We start from the raw sequence: 20,402 nt of genomic DNA, 5'->3' as shown, positions 1-20,402 counted from the left end.
ACGCTTGCGGTGATATATTTGCGCCGACAACTTTGGGCGACGATCCGGGGTTTGATCGAACCGTACCGTTCCTGATTTGTCTCGCGCCTTCAGGCTCACCTTCATGCTTCGACAAGAAGCAAAATATAAATCAATCTTTCCGACGGAGCTAAATTACTACAGGATAAAGAACGAATAGGAAATTTGGATTTCGAAACAAAAAAAATAGGGGTGCAACACGAGAACTTCCCAGGTGGTCACCCATTCTAGTACTACTCACGCCCAAGCACGCTTAACTTCGGAGTTCTGATGGGATCCGGTGCATTAGTGCTGGTATGATCGCACCCGCCATGTTCCTTTCGCTTTATTCTTTTAAACTACCCCGTCCTGCGAAGCAGTGTGGCTTTTCTAGACCGGAATTCATTTTAAGCGTCAATTGAAGCATTTTCCTCTTATCCTTTTATTTATTTACTTTATATTTTTTTTTGTTATTGATTTGCACCCTGTTTTTTTCCATCATCCCGCAACTCTAAATTATCATGAAATCAATCCTTCACGCTTGCGGTGATACATTTGCGCCGACAAATTTGAGCGACGATCCGGGCTTTGATCGAGCCGTACCGTTCCTGATTTGTCTCGCGCCTTCAGATCCGCCTTCATGCTTCGACAAGAAGCAAAATATAAAGCAATCGTTTCCGAACGGAGCTAAATTACTACAGGATAAAGAACGAATAGGAAATTTGGATTTCGAAACAAAAAAAATGGGGTGCAACAAACTTCCCAGGGGGTCACCCATTCTAGTACTACTCACGCCCAAGCACGCTTAACTTCGGAGTTCTGATGGGATCCGGTGCATTAGAATGATCGCACCCGCCATGTTCCTTTCGCTTTATTCTTTTAAACTACCCGTCCTGCGAAGCAGTGTGGCTTTTCTAGACCGGAATTCATTTTAAGCGTATTGAAGCATTTTCCTCTTATCCTTTTATTTATTTACTTTATATTTTTTTTGTTATTGATTTGCGTTTTTTTCCATCATCCCGCAACTCTAAATTATCATGAAATCAATCCTTCACGCTTGCGGTGATACATTTGCGCCGACAAATTTGAGCGACGATTCTTTGATCGAGCCGTACCGTTCCTGATTTGTCTCGCGCCTTCAGATCCGCCTTCATTTCGAGAAGAAGCAAAATATATGCTGGTTCCCAGGGGGTCACCCATCCTAGTACTACTCTCGCCCAAGCATGCTTAACTTCGGAGTTCTGATGGGATTTTCATTAGTGCTGGTATGATCGCACCCGCCATGTTCCTTTCGCTTTATTCTTTTAAACCATCCCGTCCTGCGAAGCAGTGTGGTTTTTCTAGACCGGAATTCCTTTTAAGCGTCAATTCAAGTATTTTCCTCTTACCCTTTTTTTTATTTGCTTTCATATTTTTTTTTGTTATTGATTTGCACCCTGTTTTTTTCCCTCATCGCGCAACTCTAAATTGCCATGAAATCAATCCATCACGCTTGCGCTGATACATTTGCGCCGACAAATTTGAGCGACGATCCGGGTTTTGATCGAGCCGTACCGTTCCTGATTTGTCTCGCGCCTTCAGATCCGCCTTCATGCGTCGACAAGAAGCAAAATATGAAGCAATCGTTCCGACGGAGCTAAATTACTACAGGATAAAGAACGAATACGAAATTTGGATTTCGAAACAAAAAAAAGAGGGGTGCAACACGAGAACTTCCCAGGGGGTCACCCATTCTAGTACTACTCTCGCCCAAGCACGCTTAACTTCGGAGTTCTGATGGGATCCGGTGCATTAGTGCTGGTATGATCGCACCCGCATGTTCCTTTCGCTTTATTCTTTTAAACTACCCCGTCCTGCGAAGCAGTGTGGCTTTTCTAGACCGGAATTCATTTTAAGCGTCAATTGAAGCATTTTCCTCTTATACTTTTATTTATTTACTTTATATTTTTTTTTGTTATTGATTTGCACCCTATTTTTTTCCATCATCCCGCAACTCTAAATTATCATAAAATCAATCCTTCACGCTTGCGGTGATACATTTGCGCCGACAAATTTGAGCGACGATCCGGGCTTTGATCGAGCCGTACCGTTCCTGATTTGTCTCGCGCCTTCAGATCCGCCTTCATGCGTCGACAAGAAGCAAAATATGAAGCAATCGTTCCGACGGAGCTAAATTACTACAGGATAAAGAACGAATACGAAATTTGGATTTCGAAACAAAAAAAAGAGGGGTGCAACACGAGAACTTCCCAGGGGGTCACCCATTATAGTACTACTCTCGCCCAAGCACGCTTAACTTCGGAGTTCTGATGGGATCCGGTGCATTAGTGCTGGTATGATCGCACCCGCCATGTTCCTTTCGCTTTATTCTTTTAAACTACCCCGTCCTGCGAAGCAGTGTGGCTTTTCTAGACCGGAATTCATTTTAAGCGTCAATTGAAGCATTTTCCTCTTATCCTTTTATTTATTTACTTTATATTTTTTTTTGTTATTGATTTGCACCCTGTTTTTTTCCATCATCCCGCAACTCTAAATTATCATAAAATCAATCCTTCACGCTTGCGGTGATACATTTGCGCCGACAAATTTGAGCGACGATCCGGGCTTTGATCGAGCCGTACCGTTCCTGATTTGTCTCGCGCCTTCAGATCCGCCTTCATGCGTCGACAAGAAGCAAAATATGAAGCAATCGTTCCGACGGAGCTAAATTACTACAGGATAAAGAACGAATACGAAATTTGGATTTCGAAACAAAAAAAAGAGGGGTGCAACACGAGAACTTCCCAGAGGGTCACCCATTATAGTACTACTCTCGCCCAACCACGCTTAATTTCGGAGTTCTGATGGGATCCGGTGCATTAGTGCTGGTATGATCGCTCCCGCCATATTCCTTTCGCTTTATTCTTTTAAACTACCCCGTCCTGCGAAGCAGTGTGGCTTTTTTAGACCGAAATTCATTTTAAGCGTCAATTCAAGCATTTTTCTCTTATCCTTATATTTATTTGCTTTCATATTTTTTTTTGTTATTGATTTGCACCCAATTTTTTTTCGTCATCGCGCAACAATAAATTGTCATGAAATTAATCCATCACGCTTGCGCTGATACATTTGCGCCGACAAATTTGAGCGATGATCCGGGCTTTGATCGAGCCGTACCGTTCCTGAATTCTCTCGCGCCTTCAGATCCGCCTTCATGCTTCGAGAAGAAGCAAAATATAAAGCAATCGTTTCGAAGGACCTAAATTACTACAGGATAAAGAACGAATAGAAAATTTGAATTTCGAAACAAAAAAGAGTGCGGTGCAACAAGAGGAATTCCCAGGGGGTCACCCGTCCTAATACTGCTCACGCCCAAGCACGCTTAACTTCGGAGTTCTGATGGGATACGGTGCATTAGTGCTGGTATGATCGCACCCACAACGTTCCTTTCGCTTTATTCTTTTAAACTACCCCGTCCAGCGAAGCAGTGTGGCTTTTCTAGACCGGAATTCATTTTAAGCGTCAATTGAAGCATTTTCCTCTTATACTTTTATTTATTTACTTTATATTTTTTTTTGTTATTGATTTGCACCCTGTTTTTTTCCATCATCCCGCAACTCTAAATTATCATAAAATCAATCCTTCACGCTTGCGGGGATACATTTGCGCCGACAAATTTGAGCGACGATCCGGGCTTTGATCGAGCCGTACCGTTCCTGATTTGTCTCGCGCCTTCAGATCCTCCTTCACGCTTCGACAAGAAGCAAAATATTAAGCAATCGTTCCGAAGGACCTAAATTACTACAGGATAAAGAACGAATAGAAAATTTGAATTTCGAAACAAAAAAGAGTGGGGTGCAACAAGAGGAATTCCCAGGGGGTCACCCGTCCTAATACTGCTCACGCCCAAGCACGCTTAACTTCGGAGTTCTGATGGGATACGGTGCATTAGTGCTGGTATGATCGCACCCACAACGTTCCTTTCACTTTATTCTTTTAAACTACCCCGTCCAGCGAAGCAGTGTGGCTTTTCTAGACCGGAATTCATTTTAAGCGTCAATTGAAGCATTTTCCTCTTATACTTTTATTTATTTACTTTATATTTTTTTTTGTTATTGATTTGCACCCTGTTTTTTTCCATCATCCCGCAACTCTAAATTATCATAAAATCAATCCTTCACGCTTGCGGTGATACATTTGCGCCGACAAATTTGAGCGATGATCCGGGCTTTGATCGAGCCGTACCGTTCCTGAATTCTCTCGCGCCTTCAGATCCGCCTTCATGCTTCGAGAAGAAGCAAAATATAAAGCAATCGTTCCGAAGGACCTAAATTACTACAGGATAAAGAACGAATAGAAAATTTGAATTTCGAAACAAAAAAGAGTGGGGTGCAACAAGAGGAATTCCCAGGGGGTCACCCGTCCTAATACTGCTCACGCCCAAGCACGCTTAACTTCGGAGTTCTGATGGGATCCGGTGCATTAGTGCTGGTATGATCGCACCCGCCATGTTCCTTTCGCTTTATTCTTTTAAACTACCCCGTCCTGCGAAGCAGTGTGGCTTTTCTAGACCGGAATTCATTTTAAGCGTCAATTGAAGCATTTTCCTCTTATCCTTTTATTTATTTACTTTATATTTTTTTTTGTTATTGATTTGCACCCTGTTTTTTTCCATCATCCCGCAACTCTAAATTATCATAAAATCAATCCTTCACGCTTGCGGTGATACATTTGCGCCGACAAATTTGAGCGACGATCCGGGCTTTGATCGAGCCGTACCGTTCCTGATTTGTCTCGCGCCTTCAGATCCTCCTTCACGCTTCGACAAGAAGCAAAATATTAAGCAATCGTTCCGACGGAGCTAAATTACTACAGGATAAAGAACGAATAGGAAATTTGGATTTCGAAACAAAAAAGAGAGGGGTGCAACACGAGGACTTCCCAGGGGGTCACCAATCCTAGTACTACTCTCGCCCAACCACGCTTAATTTCGGAGTTCTGATGGGATCCGGTGCATTAGTGCTGGTATGATCGCTCCCGCCATATTCCTTTCGCTTTATTCTTTTAAACTACCCCGTCCTGCGAAGCAGTGTGGCTTTTTTAGACCGAAATTCATTTTAAGCGTCAATTCAAGCATTTTTCTCTTATCCTTTTATTTATTTGCTTTCATATTTTTTTTTGTTATTGATTTGCACCCTGTTTTTTTCCATCATCGCGCAAGTCTAAATTGTCATGAAATCAATCCATCACGCTTGCGGTGATATATTTGCGCCGACAACTTTGGGCGACGATCCGGGGTTTGATCGAACCGTACCGTTCCTGATTTGTCTCGCGCCTTCAGGCTCGCCTTCATGCTTCGACAAGAAGCAAAATATAAATCAATCTTTCCGACAGAGCTAAATTACTACAGGATAAAGAACGAATAGGAAATTTGGATTTCGAAACAAAAAAAATAGGGGTGCAACACGAGAACTTCCCAGGTGGTCACCCATCCTAGTACTACTCTCGCCCAAGCATGCTTAACTTCGGAGTTCTGATGGGATCCGGTCCATTAGTGCTGGTATGATCGCACCCGCCATGTTCCTTTCGCTTTACTCTTTTAAACCATCCCGTCCTGCGAAGCAGTGTGGTTTTTCTAGACCGGAATTCCTTTTAAGCGTCAATTCAAGTATTTTCCTCTTACCCTTTTTTTTATTTGCTTTCATATTTTTTTTTGTTATTGATTTGCACCCTGTTTTTTTCCCTCGTCGCGCAACTCTAAATTATCATGAAATCAATCCTTCACGCTTGCGCTGATACATTTGCGCCGACAAATTTGGGCGATGATCCGGGCTTTGATCGAGCCGTACCGTTCCTGAATTCTCTCGCGCCTTCAGATCCGCCTTCATGCTTCGAGAAGAAGCAAAATATAAAGCAATCGTTCCGAAGGACCTAAATTACTACAGGATAAAGAACGAATAGAAAATTTGAATTTCGAAACAAAAAAGAGTGGGGTGCAACAAGAGGAATTCCCAGGGGGTCACCCGTCCTAATACTGCTCACGCCCAAGCACGCTTAACTTCGGAGTTCTGATGGGATACGGTGCATTAGTGCTGGTATGATCGCACCCACAACGTTCCTTTCGCTTTATTCTTTTAAACTACCCCGTCCAGCGAAGCAGTGTGGCTTTTCTAGACCGGAATTCATTTTAAGCGTCAATTGAAGCATTTTCCTCTTATCCATTTATTTATTTACTTTATACTTTTTTTGTTATTGATTTGCACCCTATTTTTTTCCATCATCCCGCAACTCTAAATTATCATGAAATCAATCCTTCACGCTTGCGCTGATACATTTGCGCCGACAAATTTGAGCGACGATCCGGGCTTTGATCGAGCCGTACCGTTCCTGATTTGTCTCGCGCCTTCAGATCCTCCTTCACGCTTCGACAAGAAGCAAAATATTAAGCAATCGTTCCGACGGAGCTAAATTACTACAGGATAAAGAACGAATAGGAAATTTGGATTTCGAAACAAAAAAGAGAGGGGTGCAACACGAGGACTTCCCAGGGGGTCACCAATCCAAATACTACTCTCGCCCAAACACGCTTAATTTCGAAGTTCTGATGGGATCCGGTGCATTAGTGCTGGTATGATCGCACCCGCCATATTTCTTTCGCTTTATTCTTTTAAACTACCCCGTCCAGCGAAGCAGTGTGGCTTTTCTAGACCGGAATTCATTTTAAGCGTCAATTGAAGCATTTTCCTCTTATCCTTTTATTTATTTACTTTATATTTTTTTTGTTATTGATTTGCACCCTGTTTTTTTCCATCATCCCGCAACTCTAAATTATCATGAAATCAATCCTTCACGCTTGCGGTGATACATTTGCGCCGACAAATTTGAGCGACGATCCGGGCTTTGATCGAGCCGTACCGTTCCTGATTTGTCTCGCGCCTTCAGATCCTCCTTCACGCTTCGACAAGAAGCAAAATATTAAGCAATCGTTCCGACGGAGCTAAATTACTACAGGATAAAGAACGAATAGAAAATTTGAATTTCGAAACAAAAAAGAGAGGGGTGCAACAAGAGGAATTCCCAGGGGGTCACCCATCCTAGTACTACTCTCGCCCAAGCATGCTTAACTTCGGAGTTCTGATGGGATCCGGTGCATTAGTGCTGGTATGATCGCACCCGCCATGTTCCTTTCGCTTTATTCTTTTAAACTACCCCGTCCTGCGAAGCAGTGTGGCTTTTCTAGACCGAAATTCATTTTAAGCGTCAATTCAAGCATTTTCCTATTATCCTTTTATTTATTTGCTTTCATATTTTTTTTTGTTATTGATTTGCCCCCTGTTTTTTTCCATCATCCCGCAACTCTAAATTATCATGAAATCAATCCTTCACGCTTGCGCTGATACATTTGCGCCGACAAATTTGAGCGACGATTCGGGCTTTGATCGAGCCGTACCGTTCCTGATTTGTCTCGCGCCTTCAGATCCGCTTTCATGCTTCGAGAAGAAGCAAAATATAAAGCAATTGTTCCGAAGGACCTAAATTACTACAGGATAAAGAACGAATAGAAAATTTGAATTTCGAAACAAAAAAGAGAGGGGTGCAACAAGAGGAATTCCCAGGGGGTCACCCATCCTAGTACTACTCTCGCCCAAGCATGCTTAACTTCGGAGTTCTGATGGGATCCGGTGCATTAGTGCTGGTAGATCGCACCCGCCATGTTCTTTCGCTTTATTCTTTTAAACTACCCCGTCCTTCGAAGCAGTGTGGCTTTTCTAGACGGAAATTCATTTTAAGCATCAATTCAAGTTTTCCTATTATCCTTTTATTTATTTGCTTTCATATTTTTTTTTGTTATTGATTTGCCCCCTGTTTTTTTCCATCATCCCGAACGAAATCACCACGCTTGCGCTGATACATTTGTTTGAGCGACGATTTTTGATCGAGCTTTCCTGATTTGTCTCGCGCCTTCAGATATGCTTCGAGAAGAAGCAAAATATAAAGCAATTGTTCCCGAAAATCGAAACTTTCGAAGTACTACTCTCGCCCAAGCATGCTTAACTTCGTTCTGATGGGATCCGGTGCATTAGTGCTGGTATGATCGCACCCGCCATGTTCCTTTCGCTTTATTCTTTTAAACTACCCCGTCCTGCGAAGCAGTGTGGCTTTTCTAGACCGAAATTCATTTTAAGCAATTCAAGCATTTTCCTATTATCCTTTTATTTATTTGCTTTCATATTTTTTTTTGTTATTGATTTGCCCCCTGTTTTTTTCCATCATCCCGCAACTCTAAATTATCATGAAATCAATCCTTCACGCTTGCGCTGATACATTTGCGCCGACAAATTTGAGCGACGATCCGGGCTTTGATCGAGCCGTACCGTTCCTGATTTGTCTCGCGCCTTCAGATCCGCCTTCATGCTTCGAGAAGAAGCAAAATATAAAGCAATTGTTCCGAAGGACCTAAATTACTACAGGATAAAGAACGAATAGAAAATTTGAATTTCGAAACAAAAAAGAGAGGGGTGCAACAAGAGGAATTCCCAGGGGGTCACCCATCCTAGTACTACTCTCGCCCAAGCATGCTTAACTTCGGAGTTCTGATGGGATCCGGTGCATTAGTGCTGGTATGATCGCACCCGCCATGTTCCTTTCGCTTTATTCTTTTAAACTACCCCGTCCTTCGAAGCAGTGTGGCTTTTCTAGACCGAAATTCATTTTAAGCATCAATTCAAGCATTTTCCTATTATCCTTTTATTTATTTGCTTTCATATTTTTTTTTGTTATTGATTTGCCCCCTGTTTTTTTCTATCATCCCGCAACTCTAAATTATCATGAAATCAATCCTTCACGCTTGCGCTGATAAATTTGCGCCGACAAATTTGAGCGACGATCCGGGCTTTGATCGAGCCGTACCGTTCCTGATTTGTCTCGCGCCTTCAGATCCGCCTTCATGCTTCGAGAAGAAGCAAAATATAAGGCAATCGTTCCGAAGGACCTAAATTACTACAGGATAAAGAACGAATAGAAAATTTGAATTTCGAAACAAAAAAGAGAGGGGTGCAACAAGAGGAATTCCCAGGGGTCACCCATCCTAGTACTACTCTCGCCCAAGCATGCTTAACTTCGGAGTTCTGATGGGATCCGGTGCATTAGTGCTGGTATGATCGCACCCGCCATGTTCTTTCGCTTTATTCTTTTAAACTACCCCGTCCTGCGAAGCAGTGTGGCTTTTCTAGACCGAAATTCATTTTAAGTGTCAATTGAAGCATTTTCCTATTATCCTTTTATTTATTTGCTTTCATATTTTTTTTTGTTATTGATTTGCCCCCTATTTTTTTCCATCATCCCGCAACTCTAAATTATCATGAAATCAATCCTTCACGCTTGCGCTGATACATTTGCGCCGACAAATTTGAGCGACGATCCGGGCTTTGATCGAGCCGTACCGTTCCTGATTTGTCTCGCGCCTTCAGATCCTCCTTCACGCTTCGACACGAAGCAAAATATTAAGCAATCGTTCCGACGGAGCTAAATTACTACAGGATAAAGAACGAATAGGAAATTTGATTTCGAAACAAAAAAGAGAGGGGTGCAACACGAGGACTTCCCAGGGGGTCACCATCCTAATACTGCTTCGCCCAAGCACGCTTAACTTCGGAGTTCTGATGGGATACGGTGCATTAGTGCTGGTATGATCGCACCCATATTCCTTTCGCTTTATTCTTTTAAACTACCCCGTCCAGCGAAGCAGTGTGGCTTTTCTGGACCGGAATTCATTTTAAGCGTCAATTGAAGCATTTTCCTCTTATCCTTTTATTTATTTACTTTCATATTTTTTTTGTTATTGATTTGCACCCTGTTTTTTTCCATCATCCCGCAACTCTAAATTATCATGAAATCAATCCTTCACGCTTGCGGTGATACATTTGCGCCGACAAATTTGAGCGACGATCCGGGCTTTGATCGAGCCGTACCGTTCCTGATTTGTCTCGCGCCTTCAGATCCTCCTTCACGCTTCGACAAGAAGCAAAATATTAAGCAATCGTTCCGACGGAGCTAAATTACTACAGGATAAAGAACGAATAGGAAATTTGGATTTCGAAACAAAAAAAAGAGGGGTGCAACAAGAAGAATTCCCAGGGGGTCACCCATCCTAGTACTACTCTCGCCCAAGCATGCTTAACTTCGGAGTTCTGATGGGATCCGGTGCATTAGTGCTGGTATGATCGTACCCGCCATGTTCCTTTCACTTTATTCTTTTAAACTACCCCGTCCTGCGAAGCAGTGTGGCTTTTCTAGACCGAAATTCATTTTAAGCGTCAATTCAAGCATTTTTCTCTTACCCTTTTGTTTATTTGCTTTCATATTTTTTTTTGTTATTGATTTGCACCCTGTTTTTTTCCCTCATCGCGCAACAATAAATTGTCATCAAATCAATCCATCACGCTAGCGCTGATACATTTGCGCCGACAAATTTGAGCGATGATCCGGGCTTTGATCGAGCCGTACCGTTCCTGAATTCTCTCGCGCCTTCAGATCCGCCTTCATCCTTCGAGAAGAAGCAAAATATAAAGCAATCGTTCCGAAGGACCTAAATTACTACAGGATAAAGAACGAATAGAAAATTTGAATTTCGAAGCAAAAAAGGGAGGGGTGCAACAAGAACAATTCCCAAGGGGTCACCCATCCTAATACTGCTCACGCCCAAGCACTCTTAACTTCGGAGTACTGATGGGATACGGTGCATTAGTGCTGGTATGATCGCACCCACAACGTTCCTTTCACTTTATTCTTGTAAACTACCCCGTCCAGCGAAGCAGTGTGGCATTTCTAGACCGGAATTCATTTTAAGCGTCAATTGAAGCATTTTCCTATTATCCTTTTATTTATTTACTTTATATTTTTTTTTGTTATTGATTTGCACCCTGTTTTTTTCCATCTTCCCGCAACTCTAAATTATCATGAAATCAATCCTTCACGCTTGCGGTGATACATTTGCGCCGACAAATTTGAGCGACGATCCGGGCTTTGATCGAGCCGTACCGTTCCTGATTTGTCTCGCGCCTTCAGATCCTCCTTCACGCTTTGACAAGAAGCAAAATATTAAGCAATCGTTCCGAAGGACCTAAATTACTACAGGATAAAGAACGAATAGAAAATTTGAATTTCGAAACAAAAAAGAGGGGGGTGCAACAAGAGGAATTCCCAGGGGGTCACCCATCCTAGTACTACTCTCGCCCAAGCATGCTTAACTTCGGAGTTCTGATGGGATCCGGTGCATTAGTGCTGGTATGATCGTACCCGCCATGTTCCTTTCGCTTTATTCTTTTAAACTACCCCGTCCTGCGAAGCAGTGTGGCTTTTCTAGACCGAAATTCATTTTAAGCGTCAATTCAAGCATTTTCCTATTATCCTTTTATTTATTTGCTTTCATATTTTTTTTTGTTATTGATTTGCCCCCTGTTTTTTTCCATCATCCCGCAACTCTAAATTATCATGAAATCAATCCTTCACACTTGCGCTGATACATTTGCGCCGACAAATTTGAGCGACGATTCGGGCTTTGATCGAGCCGTACCGTTCCTGATTTGTCTCGCGCCTTCAGATCCGCCTTCATGCTTCGAGAAGAAGCAAAATATAAAGCAATCGTTCCGAAGGACCTAAATTACTACAGGATAAAGAACGAATAGAAATTTTGAATTTCGAAACAAAAAAGAGAGGGGTGCAACAAGAGGAATTCCCAGGGGGTCACCCATCCTAGTACTACTCTCGCCCAAGCATGCTTAACTTCGGAGTTCTGATGGGATCCGGTGCATTAGTGCTGGTATGATCGCACCCGCCATGTTCCTTTCGCATTATTCTTTTAAACTACCCCGTCCAGCGAAGCAGTGTGGCTTTTCTAGACCAGAATTCATTTTAAGCGTCAATTGAAGCATTTTCCTCTTATCCTTTTATTTATTTACTTTATATTTTTTTTTGTTATTGATTTGCACCCTGTTTTTTTCCATCTTCCCGCAACTCTAAATTATCATGAAATCAATCCTTCACGCTTGCGGTGATACATTTGCGCCGACAAATTTGAGCGACGATCCGGGCTTTGATCGAGCCGTACCGTTCCTAATTTGTCTCGCGCCTTCAGATCCTCCTTCACGCTTTGACAAGAAGCAAAATATTAAGCAATCGTTCCGAAGGACCTAAATTACTACAGGATAAAGAACGAATAGAAAATTTGAATTTCGAAACAAAAAAGAGGGGGGTGCAACAAGAGGAATTCCCAGGGGGTCACCCATCCTAGTACTACTCTCGCCCAAGCATGCTTAACTTCGGAGTTCTGATGGGATCCGGTGCATTAGTGCTGGTATGATCGTACCCGCCATGTTCCTTTCGCTTTATTCTTTTAAACTACCCCGTCCTGCGAAGCAGTGTGGCTTTTCTAGACCGAAATTCATTTTAAGCGTCAATTCAAGCATTTTCCTATTATCCTTTTATTTATTTGCTTTCATATTTTTTTTTGTTATTGATTTGCCCCCTGTTTTTTTCCATCATCCCGCAACTCTAAATTATCATGAAATCAATCCTTCACGCTTGCGCTGATACATTTGCGCCGACAAATTTGAGCGACGATCCGGGCTTTGATCGAGCCGTACCGTTCCTGATTTGTCTCGCGCCTTCAGATCCGCCTTCATGCTTCGAGAAGAAGCAAAATATAAAGCAATCGTTCCGAAGGACCTAAATTACTACAGGATAAAGAACGAATAGAAAATTTGAATTTCGAAACAAAAAAGAGAGGGGTGCAACAAGAGGAATTCCCAGGGGGTCACCCATCCTAGTACTACTCTCGCCCAAGCATGCTTAACTTCGGAGTTCTGATGGGATCCGGTGCATTAGTGCTGGTATGATCGCACCCGCCATGTTCCTTTCGCTTTATTCTTTTAAACTACCCCGTCCTGCGAAGCAGTGTGGCTTTTCTAGACCGAAATTCATTTTAAGTGTCAATTGAAGCATTTTCCTATTATCCTTTTATTTATTTGCTTTCATATTTTTTTTTGTTATTGATTTGCCCCCTATTTTTTTCCATCATCCCGCAACTCTAAATTATCATGAAATCAATCCTTCACGCTTGCGCTGATACATTTGCGCCGACAAATTTGAGCGACGATCCGGGCTTTGATCGAGCCGTACCGTTCCTGATTTGTCTCGCGCCTTCAGATCCTCCTTCACGCTTCGACAAGAAGCAAAATATTAAGCAATCGTTCCGACGGAGCTAAATTACTACAGGATAAAGAACGAATAGGAAATTTGGATTTCGAAACAAAAAAGAGAGGGGTGCAACACGAGGACTTCCCAGGGGGTCACCAATCCAAGTACTACTCTCGCCCAAACACGCTTAATTTCGAAGTTCTGATGGGATCCGGTGCATTAGTGCTGGTATGATCGCACCCGCCATATTCCTTTCGCTTTATTCTTTTAAACTACCCCGTCCTGCGAAGCAGTGTGGCTTTTCTAGACCGAAATTCATTTTAAGCGTCAATTCAAGCATTTTCCTATTATCCTTTTATTTATTTGCTTTCATATTTTTTTTTGTTATTGATTTGCCCCCTGTTTTTTTCCATCATCCCGCAACTCTAAATTATCATGAAATCAATCCTTCACGCTTGCGCTGATACATTTGCGCCGACAAATTTGAGCGACGATCCGGGCTTTGATCGAGCCGTACCGTTCCTGATTTGTCTCGCGCCTTCAGATCCGCCTTCATGCTTCGAGAAGAAGCAAAATATAAAGCAATCGTTCCGAAGGACCTAAATTACTACAGGATAAAGAACGAATAGAAAATTTGAATTTCGAAACAAAAAAGAGAGGGGTGCAACAAGAGGAATTCCCAGGGGGTCACCCATCCTAGTACTACTCTCGCCCAAGCACGCTTAACTTCGGAGTTCTGATGGGATCCGGTGCATTAGTGCTGGTATGATCGCACCCGCCATGTTCCTTTCGCTTTATTCTTTTAAACTACCCCGTCCTGCGAAGCAGTGTGGCTTTTCTAGACCGAAATTCATTTTAAGTGTCAATTGAAGCATTTTCCTATTATCCTTTTATTTATTTGCTTTCATATTTTTTTTTGTTATTGATTTGCCCCCTATTTTTTTCCATCATCCCGCAACTCTAAATTATCATGAAATCAATCCTTCACGCTTGCGCTGATACATTTGCGCCGACAAATTTGAGCGACGATCCGGGCTTTGATCGAGCCGTACCGTTCCTGATTTGTCTCGCGCCTTCAGATCCTCCTTCACGCTTCGACAAGAAGCAAAATATTAAGCAATCGTTCCGACGGAGCTAAATTACTACAGGATAAAGAACGAATAGGAAATTTGGATTTCGAAACAAAAAAGAGAGGGGTGCAACACGAGGACTTCCCAGGGGGTCACCAATCCAAGTACTACTCTCGCCCAAACACGCTTAATTTCGAAGTTCTGATGGGATCCGGTGCATTAGTGCTGGTATGATCGCACCCGCCATATTCCTTTCGCTTTATTCTTTTAAACTACCCCGTCCTGCGAAGCAGTGTGGCTTTTCTAGACCGAAATTCATTTTAAGCGTCAATTCAAGCATTTTCCTATTATCCTTTTATTTATTTGCTTTCATATTTTTTTTTGTTATTGATTTGCCCCCTGTTTTTTTCCATCATCCCGCAACTCTAAATTATCATGAAATCAATCCTTCACGCTTGCGCTGATACATTTGCGCCGACAAATTTGAGCGACGATCCGGGCTTTGATCGAGCCGTACCGTTCCTGATTTGTCTCGCGCCTTCAGATCCTCCTTCACGCTTCGACAAGAAGCAAAATATTAAGCAATCGTTCCGACGGAGCTAAATTACTACAGGATAAAGAACGAATAGGAAATTTGGATTTCGAAACAAAAAAGAGAGGGGTGCAACACGAGGACTTCCCAGGGGGTCACCCATCCTAAGTACTACTCTCGCCCAAGCACGCTTAACTTCGGAGTTCTGATGGGATACGGTGCATTAGTGCTGGTATGATCGCACCCGCCATAACGTTCCTTTCGCTTTATTCTTTTAAACTACCCCGTCCAGCGAAGCAGTGTGGCTTTTCTGACCGGAATTCATTTTAAGCGTCAATTGAAGCATTTTCCTCTTATCCTTTTATTTATTTACTTTATATTTTTTTTGTTATTGATTTGCACCCTGTTTTTTTCCATCATCCCGCAACTCTAAATTATCATGAAATCAATCCTTCACGCTTGCGGTGATACATTTGCGCCGACAAATTTGAGCGACGATCCGGGCTTTGATCGAGCCGTACCGTTCCTGATTTGTCTCGCGCCTTCAGATCCGCCTTCATGCTTCGAGAAGAAGCAAAATATAAAGCAATCGTTCCGAAGGACCTAAATTACTACAGGATAAAGAACGAATAGAAAATTTGAATTTCGAAACAAAAAAGAGAGGGGTGCAACAAGAGGAATTCCCAGGGGGTCACCCATCCTAGTACTACTCTCGCCCAAGCATGCTTAACTTCGGAGTTCTGATGGGATCCGGTGCATTAGTGCTGGTATGATCGCACCCGCCATGTTCCTTTCGCTTTATTCTTTTAAACTACCCCGTCCTGCGAAGCAGTGTGGCTTTTCTAGACCGAAATTCATTTTAAGTGTCAATTGAAGCATTTTCCTATTATCCTTTTATTTATTTGCTTTCATATTTTTTTTTGTTATTGATTTGCCCCCTATTTTTTTCCATCATCCCGCAACTCTAAATTATCATGAAATCAATCCTTCACGCTTGCGCTGATACATTTGCGCCGACAAATTTGAGCGACGATCCGGGCTTTGATCGAGCCGTACCGTTCCTGATTTGTCTCGCGCCTTCAGATCCTCCTTCACGCTTCGACAAGAAGCAAAATATTAAGCAATCGTTCCGACGGAGCTAAATTACTACAGGATAAAGAACGAATAGGAAATTTGGATTTCGAAACAAAAAAGAGAGGGGTGCAACACGAGGACTTCCCAGGGGGTCACCAATCCAAGTACTACTCTCGCCCAAACACGCTTAATTTCGAAGTTCTGATGGGATCCGGTGCATTAGTGCTGGTATGATCGCACCCGCCATATTCCTTTCGCTTTATTCTTTTAAACTACCCCGTCCTGCGAAGCAGTGTGGCTTTTCTAGACCGAAATTCATTTTAAGCGTCAATTCAAGCATTTTCCTATTATCCTTTTATTTATTTGCTTTCATATTTTTTTTTGTTATTGATTTGCCCCCTGTTTTTTTCCATCATCCCGCAACTCTAAATTATCATGAAATCAATCCTTCACGCTTGCGCTGATACATTTGCGCCGACAAATTTGAGCGACGATCCGGGCTTTGATCGAGCCGTACCGTTCCTGATTTGTCTCGCGCCTTCAGATCCTCCTTCACGCTTCGACACGAAGCAAAATATTAAGCAATCGTTCCGACGGAGCTAAATTACTACAGGATAAAGAACGAATAGGAAATTTGAATTTCGAAACAAAAAAGAGAGGGGTGCATCACGAGGACTTCCCAGGGGGTCACCCATCCTAATACTGCTTACGCCCAAGCACGCTTAACTTCGGAGTTCTGATGGGATACGGTGCATTAGTGCTGGTATGATCGCACCCATAACGTTCCTTTCGCTTTATTCTTTTAAACTACCCCGTCCAGCGAATCAGTGTGGCTTTTCTGGACCGGAATTCATTTTAAGCGTCAATTGAAGCATTTTCCTCTTATCCTTTTATTTATTTACTTTATATTTTTTTTGTTATTGATTTGCACCCTGTTTTTTTCCATCATCCCGCAACTCTAAATTATCATGAAATCAATCCTTCACGCTTGCGGTGATACATTTGCGTCGACAAATTTGATCGAGCCGTACCGTTCCTGATTTGTCTCGCGCCTTCAGATCCTCCTTCACGCTTCGACAAGAAGCAAAATATTAAGCAATCGTTCCGACGGAGCTAAATTACTACAGGATAAAGAACGAATAGGAAATTTGGATTTCGAAACAAAAAAAAGAGGGGTGCAACAAGAAGAATTCCCAGGGGGTCACCCATCCTAGTACTACTCTCGCCCAAGCATGCTTAACTTCGGAGTTCTGATGGGATCCGGTGCATTAGTGCTGGTATGATCGTACCCGCCATGTTCCTTTCACTTTATTCTTTTAAACTACCCCGTCCTGCGAAGCAGTGTGGCTTTTCTAGACCGAAATTCATTTTAAGCGTCAATTCAAGCATTTTTCTCTTACCCTTTTGTTTATTTGCTTTCATATTTTTTTTTGTTATTGATTTGCACCCTGTTTTTTTCCCTCATCGCGCAACAATAAATTGTCATCAAATCAATCCATCACGCTAGCGCTGATACATTTGCGCCGACAAATTTGAGCGATGATCCGGGCTTTGATCGAGCCGTACCGTTCCTGAATTCTCTCGCGCCTTCAGATCCGCCTTCATCCTTCGAGAAGAAGCAAAATATAAAGCAATCGTTCCGAAGGACCTAAATTACTACAGGATAAAGAACGAATAGAAAATTTGAATTTCGAAGCAAAAAAGAGAGGGGTGCAACAAGAACAATTCCCAAGGGGTCACCCATCCTAATACTGCTCACGCCCAAGCACGCTTAACTTCGGAGTTCTGATGGGATACGGTGCATTAGTGCTGGTATGATCTCACCCACAACGTTCCTTTCACTTTATTCTTTTAAACTACCCCGTCCAGCGAAGCAGTGTGGCTTTTCTAGACCGGAATTCATTTTAAGCGTCAATTGAAGCATTTTCCTCTTATCCTTTTATTTATTTACTTTATATTTTTTTTTGTTATTGATTTGCACCCTGTTTTTTTCCATCTTCCCGCAACTCTAAATTATCATGAAATCAATCCTTCACGCTTGCGGTGATACATTTGCGCCGACAAATTTGAGCGACGATCCGGGCTTTGATCGAGCCGTACCGTTCCTGATTTGTCTCGCGCCTTCAGATCCTCCTTCACGCTTTGACAAGAAGCAAAATATTAAGCAATCGTTCCGAAGGACCTAAATTACTACAGGATAAAGAACGAATAGAAAATTTGAATTTCGAAACAAAAAAGAGGGGGGTGCAACAAGAGGAATTCCCAGGGGGTCACCCATCCTAGTACTACTCTCGCCCAAGCATGCTTAACTTCGGAGTTCTGATGGGATCCGGTGCATTAGTGCTGGTATGATCGTACCCGCCATGTTCCTTTCGCTTTATTCTTTTAAACTACCCCGTCCTGCGAAGCAGTGTGGCTTTTCTAGACCGAAATTCATTTTAAGCGTCAATTCAAGCATTTTCCTATTATCCTTTTATTTATTTGCTTTCATATTTTTTTTTGTTATTGATTTGCCCCCTGTTTTTTTCCATCATCCCGCAACTCTAAATTATCATGAAATCAATCCTTCACACTTGCGCTGATACATTTGCGCCGACAAATTTGAGCGACGATTCGGGCTTTGATCGAGCCGTACCGTTCCTGATTTGTCTCGCGCCTTCAGATCCGCCTTCATGCTTCGAGAAGAAGCAAAATATAAAGCAATCGTTCCGAAGGACCTAAATTACTACAGGATAAAGAACGAATAGAAATTTTGAATTTCGAAACAAAAAAGAGAGGGGTGCAACAAGAGGAATTCTCAGGGGGTCACCCATCCTAGTACTACTCTCGCCCAAGCATGCTTAACTTCGGAGTTCTGATGGGATCCGGTGCATTAGTGCTGGTATGATCGCACCCGCCATGTTCCTTTCGCATTATTCTTTTAAACTACCCCGTCCAGCGAAGCAGTGTGGCTTTTCTAGACCAGAATTCATTTTAAGCGTCAATTGAAGCATTTTCCTCTTATGCTTTTATTTATTTACTTTATATTTTTTTTTGTTATTGATTTGCACCCTGTTTTTTTCCATCTTCCCGCAACTCTAAATTATCATGAAATCAATCCTTCACGCTTGCGGTGATACATTTGCGCCGACAAATTTGAGCGACGATCCGGGCTTTGATCGAGCCGTACCGTTCCTAATTTGTCTCGCGCCTTCAGATCCTCCTTCACGCTTTGACAAGAAGCAAAATATTAAGCAATCGTTCCGAAGGACCTAAATTACTACAGGATAAAGAACGAATAGAAAATTTGAATTTCGACACAAAAAAAAGAGGGGTGCAACAAGAGGAATTCCCAGGGGTCACCCATCCTAGTACTACTCTCGCCCAAGCATGCTTAACTTCGGAGTTCTGATGGGATCCGGTGCATTAGTGCTGGTATGATCGCACCCGCCATGTTCCTTTCGCTTTATTCTTTTAAACTACCCCGTCCTGCGAAGCAGCGTGGCTTTTCTAGACCGAAATTCATTTTAAGCGTCAATTCAAGCATTTTTCTCTTATCCTTTTATTTATTTGCTTTCATATTTTTTTTTGTTATTGATTTTGCCCCTGTTTTTTTTTTTCCATCATCCCGCAACTCTAAATTATCAATGAAATCAATCCTTCAACACTTGGCGCTGATTACCATTTTGCGCCGACAAAATTGAGCGACGATCCGGGCTTTGATCGAGCCGTACCGTTCCTGATTTGTCTCGCGCCTTCAGACCCGCCTTCACGCTTCGACAAGAAGCAAAATATAAAGCAATCGTTCCGACGGAGCTAAATTACTACAGGATAAAGAACGAATAGGAAATTTGGATTTCGAAACAAAAAAGAGAGGGGTGCAAACACGAGGACTTCCCAGGGGGTCACCAATCCTAGTACTACTCTCGCCCAACCACGCTTAATTTCGGAGTTCTGATGGGATCCGGTGCATTAGTGCTGGTATGATCGCTCCCGCCATATTTCCTTTCACTTTATTCTTTTAAACTACGCCGTCCAGCGAAGCAGTGTGGCTTTTCTAGACCGGAATTCATTTTAAGCGTCAATTGAAGCATTTTCCTCTTATACTTTTATTTATTTACTTTATATTTTTTTTTGTTATTGATTTGCACCCTGTTTTTTTCCATCATCCCGCAACTCTAAATTATCATAAAATCAATCCTTCACGCTTGCGGTGATACATTTGCGCCGACAAATTTGAGCGATGATCCAGGCTTTGATCGAGCCGTACCGTTCCTGAATTCTCTCGCGCCTTCAGATCCGCCTTCATGCTTCGAGAAGAAGCAAAATATAAAGCAATCGTTCCGAAGGACCTAAATTACTACAGGATAAAGAACGAATAGAAAATTTGAATTTCGAAACAAAAAAGAGTGGGGTGCAACAACAGGAATTCCCAGGGGGTCACCCGTCCTAATACTGCTCACGCCCAAGCACGCTTAACTTCGGAGTTCTGATGGGATCCGGTGCATTAGTGCTGGTATGATCGCACCCGCCATGTTCCTTTCGCTTTATTCTTTTAAACTACCCCGTCCAGC

At 42.5% G+C, this 20,402-nt stretch overlaps 35 non-coding genes and 2 pseudogenes across 35 annotated transcripts; all 37 read right to left on the bottom strand.

Moving 5' to 3' along the window:
- Positions 1-207: 207 nt before the first annotated feature.
- On the bottom strand, positions 208-326 carry LOC113769716. Its single transcript, XR_003468262.1, has one exon. It is a non-coding gene; the product is annotated as a 5S ribosomal RNA (ribosomal RNA).
- Positions 327-742: 416 nt separating this feature from the next.
- On the bottom strand, positions 743-851 carry LOC113769673 (annotated as a pseudogene).
- Positions 852-1,692: 841 nt separating this feature from the next.
- On the bottom strand, positions 1,693-1,811 carry LOC113769605. Its single transcript, XR_003468168.1, has one exon. It is a non-coding gene; the product is annotated as a 5S ribosomal RNA (ribosomal RNA).
- Positions 1,812-2,225: 414 nt separating this feature from the next.
- Positions 2,226-2,344, bottom strand: LOC113769762. The gene has a single exon (XR_003468306.1). It is a non-coding gene; the product is annotated as a 5S ribosomal RNA (ribosomal RNA).
- Positions 2,345-2,759: 415 nt separating this feature from the next.
- On the bottom strand, positions 2,760-2,878 carry LOC113769612. The gene has a single exon (XR_003468175.1). It is a non-coding gene; the product is annotated as a 5S ribosomal RNA (ribosomal RNA).
- Positions 2,879-3,294: 416 nt separating this feature from the next.
- Positions 3,295-3,413, bottom strand: LOC113769652. The gene has a single exon (XR_003468213.1). It is a non-coding gene; the product is annotated as a 5S ribosomal RNA (ribosomal RNA).
- Positions 3,414-3,828: 415 nt separating this feature from the next.
- Positions 3,829-3,947, bottom strand: LOC113769644. The gene has a single exon (XR_003468206.1). It is a non-coding gene; the product is annotated as a 5S ribosomal RNA (ribosomal RNA).
- A 415-nt stretch (positions 3,948-4,362) lies between these two features.
- LOC113769784 lies at positions 4,363-4,481 on the bottom strand. The gene has a single exon (XR_003468327.1). It is a non-coding gene; the product is annotated as a 5S ribosomal RNA (ribosomal RNA).
- Positions 4,482-4,896: 415 nt separating this feature from the next.
- LOC113769629 lies at positions 4,897-5,015 on the bottom strand. Its single transcript, XR_003468192.1, has one exon. It is a non-coding gene; the product is annotated as a 5S ribosomal RNA (ribosomal RNA).
- Positions 5,016-5,431: 416 nt separating this feature from the next.
- LOC113769745 lies at positions 5,432-5,550 on the bottom strand. Its single transcript, XR_003468290.1, has one exon. It is a non-coding gene; the product is annotated as a 5S ribosomal RNA (ribosomal RNA).
- Positions 5,551-5,966: 416 nt separating this feature from the next.
- Positions 5,967-6,085, bottom strand: LOC113769643. The gene has a single exon (XR_003468205.1). It is a non-coding gene; the product is annotated as a 5S ribosomal RNA (ribosomal RNA).
- A 414-nt stretch (positions 6,086-6,499) lies between these two features.
- On the bottom strand, positions 6,500-6,618 carry LOC113769639. Its single transcript, XR_003468201.1, has one exon. It is a non-coding gene; the product is annotated as a 5S ribosomal RNA (ribosomal RNA).
- Positions 6,619-7,032: 414 nt separating this feature from the next.
- Positions 7,033-7,151, bottom strand: LOC113769767. The gene has a single exon (XR_003468311.1). It is a non-coding gene; the product is annotated as a 5S ribosomal RNA (ribosomal RNA).
- A 416-nt stretch (positions 7,152-7,567) lies between these two features.
- LOC113769627 lies at positions 7,568-7,685 on the bottom strand. Its single transcript, XR_003468190.1, has one exon. It is a non-coding gene; the product is annotated as a 5S ribosomal RNA (ribosomal RNA).
- An 807-nt stretch (positions 7,686-8,492) lies between these two features.
- LOC113769766 lies at positions 8,493-8,611 on the bottom strand. Its single transcript, XR_003468310.1, has one exon. It is a non-coding gene; the product is annotated as a 5S ribosomal RNA (ribosomal RNA).
- A 416-nt stretch (positions 8,612-9,027) lies between these two features.
- LOC113769780 lies at positions 9,028-9,145 on the bottom strand. The gene has a single exon (XR_003468323.1). It is a non-coding gene; the product is annotated as a 5S ribosomal RNA (ribosomal RNA).
- A 414-nt stretch (positions 9,146-9,559) lies between these two features.
- On the bottom strand, positions 9,560-9,676 carry LOC113769655. The gene has a single exon (XR_003468216.1). It is a non-coding gene; the product is annotated as a 5S ribosomal RNA (ribosomal RNA).
- A 412-nt stretch (positions 9,677-10,088) lies between these two features.
- On the bottom strand, positions 10,089-10,207 carry LOC113769617. The gene has a single exon (XR_003468180.1). It is a non-coding gene; the product is annotated as a 5S ribosomal RNA (ribosomal RNA).
- Positions 10,208-10,623: 416 nt separating this feature from the next.
- LOC113769656 lies at positions 10,624-10,742 on the bottom strand. The gene has a single exon (XR_003468217.1). It is a non-coding gene; the product is annotated as a 5S ribosomal RNA (ribosomal RNA).
- A 415-nt stretch (positions 10,743-11,157) lies between these two features.
- Positions 11,158-11,276, bottom strand: LOC113769606. The gene has a single exon (XR_003468169.1). It is a non-coding gene; the product is annotated as a 5S ribosomal RNA (ribosomal RNA).
- A 416-nt stretch (positions 11,277-11,692) lies between these two features.
- LOC113769765 lies at positions 11,693-11,811 on the bottom strand. The gene has a single exon (XR_003468309.1). It is a non-coding gene; the product is annotated as a 5S ribosomal RNA (ribosomal RNA).
- Positions 11,812-12,226: 415 nt separating this feature from the next.
- On the bottom strand, positions 12,227-12,345 carry LOC113769790. Its single transcript, XR_003468333.1, has one exon. It is a non-coding gene; the product is annotated as a 5S ribosomal RNA (ribosomal RNA).
- Positions 12,346-12,761: 416 nt separating this feature from the next.
- Positions 12,762-12,880, bottom strand: LOC113769764. The gene has a single exon (XR_003468308.1). It is a non-coding gene; the product is annotated as a 5S ribosomal RNA (ribosomal RNA).
- Positions 12,881-13,296: 416 nt separating this feature from the next.
- Positions 13,297-13,415, bottom strand: LOC113769626. The gene has a single exon (XR_003468189.1). It is a non-coding gene; the product is annotated as a 5S ribosomal RNA (ribosomal RNA).
- A 416-nt stretch (positions 13,416-13,831) lies between these two features.
- LOC113769709 lies at positions 13,832-13,950 on the bottom strand. Its single transcript, XR_003468256.1, has one exon. It is a non-coding gene; the product is annotated as a 5S ribosomal RNA (ribosomal RNA).
- A 416-nt stretch (positions 13,951-14,366) lies between these two features.
- Positions 14,367-14,485, bottom strand: LOC113769625. The gene has a single exon (XR_003468188.1). It is a non-coding gene; the product is annotated as a 5S ribosomal RNA (ribosomal RNA).
- Positions 14,486-14,901: 416 nt separating this feature from the next.
- LOC113769777 lies at positions 14,902-15,021 on the bottom strand. The gene has a single exon (XR_003468320.1). It is a non-coding gene; the product is annotated as a 5S ribosomal RNA (ribosomal RNA).
- Positions 15,022-15,437: 416 nt separating this feature from the next.
- LOC113769763 lies at positions 15,438-15,556 on the bottom strand. Its single transcript, XR_003468307.1, has one exon. It is a non-coding gene; the product is annotated as a 5S ribosomal RNA (ribosomal RNA).
- A 416-nt stretch (positions 15,557-15,972) lies between these two features.
- Positions 15,973-16,091, bottom strand: LOC113769624. The gene has a single exon (XR_003468187.1). It is a non-coding gene; the product is annotated as a 5S ribosomal RNA (ribosomal RNA).
- A 416-nt stretch (positions 16,092-16,507) lies between these two features.
- On the bottom strand, positions 16,508-16,626 carry LOC113769637. The gene has a single exon (XR_003468199.1). It is a non-coding gene; the product is annotated as a 5S ribosomal RNA (ribosomal RNA).
- A 395-nt stretch (positions 16,627-17,021) lies between these two features.
- Positions 17,022-17,140, bottom strand: LOC113769616. Its single transcript, XR_003468179.1, has one exon. It is a non-coding gene; the product is annotated as a 5S ribosomal RNA (ribosomal RNA).
- Positions 17,141-17,556: 416 nt separating this feature from the next.
- LOC113769664 lies at positions 17,557-17,675 on the bottom strand (annotated as a pseudogene).
- Positions 17,676-18,090: 415 nt separating this feature from the next.
- LOC113769789 lies at positions 18,091-18,209 on the bottom strand. Its single transcript, XR_003468332.1, has one exon. It is a non-coding gene; the product is annotated as a 5S ribosomal RNA (ribosomal RNA).
- A 416-nt stretch (positions 18,210-18,625) lies between these two features.
- On the bottom strand, positions 18,626-18,744 carry LOC113769769. The gene has a single exon (XR_003468313.1). It is a non-coding gene; the product is annotated as a 5S ribosomal RNA (ribosomal RNA).
- Positions 18,745-19,159: 415 nt separating this feature from the next.
- Positions 19,160-19,277, bottom strand: LOC113769779. The gene has a single exon (XR_003468322.1). It is a non-coding gene; the product is annotated as a 5S ribosomal RNA (ribosomal RNA).
- Positions 19,278-19,703: 426 nt separating this feature from the next.
- LOC113769648 lies at positions 19,704-19,823 on the bottom strand. Its single transcript, XR_003468210.1, has one exon. It is a non-coding gene; the product is annotated as a 5S ribosomal RNA (ribosomal RNA).
- Positions 19,824-20,239: 416 nt separating this feature from the next.
- On the bottom strand, positions 20,240-20,358 carry LOC113769772. Its single transcript, XR_003468316.1, has one exon. It is a non-coding gene; the product is annotated as a 5S ribosomal RNA (ribosomal RNA).
- Positions 20,359-20,402: the final 44 nt, after the last annotated feature.

Source organism: Coffea eugenioides, chromosome 4 (genome assembly GCF_003713205.1).
Source record: "Coffea eugenioides isolate CCC68of chromosome 4, Ceug_1.0, whole genome shotgun sequence".
Lineage (NCBI taxonomy): Eukaryota > Viridiplantae > Streptophyta > Magnoliopsida > Gentianales > Rubiaceae > Coffea > Coffea eugenioides.
The sequence above is the reverse complement of the archived record's forward strand: the minus strand, read 5'-3'. Positions and strand labels throughout refer to the sequence as shown.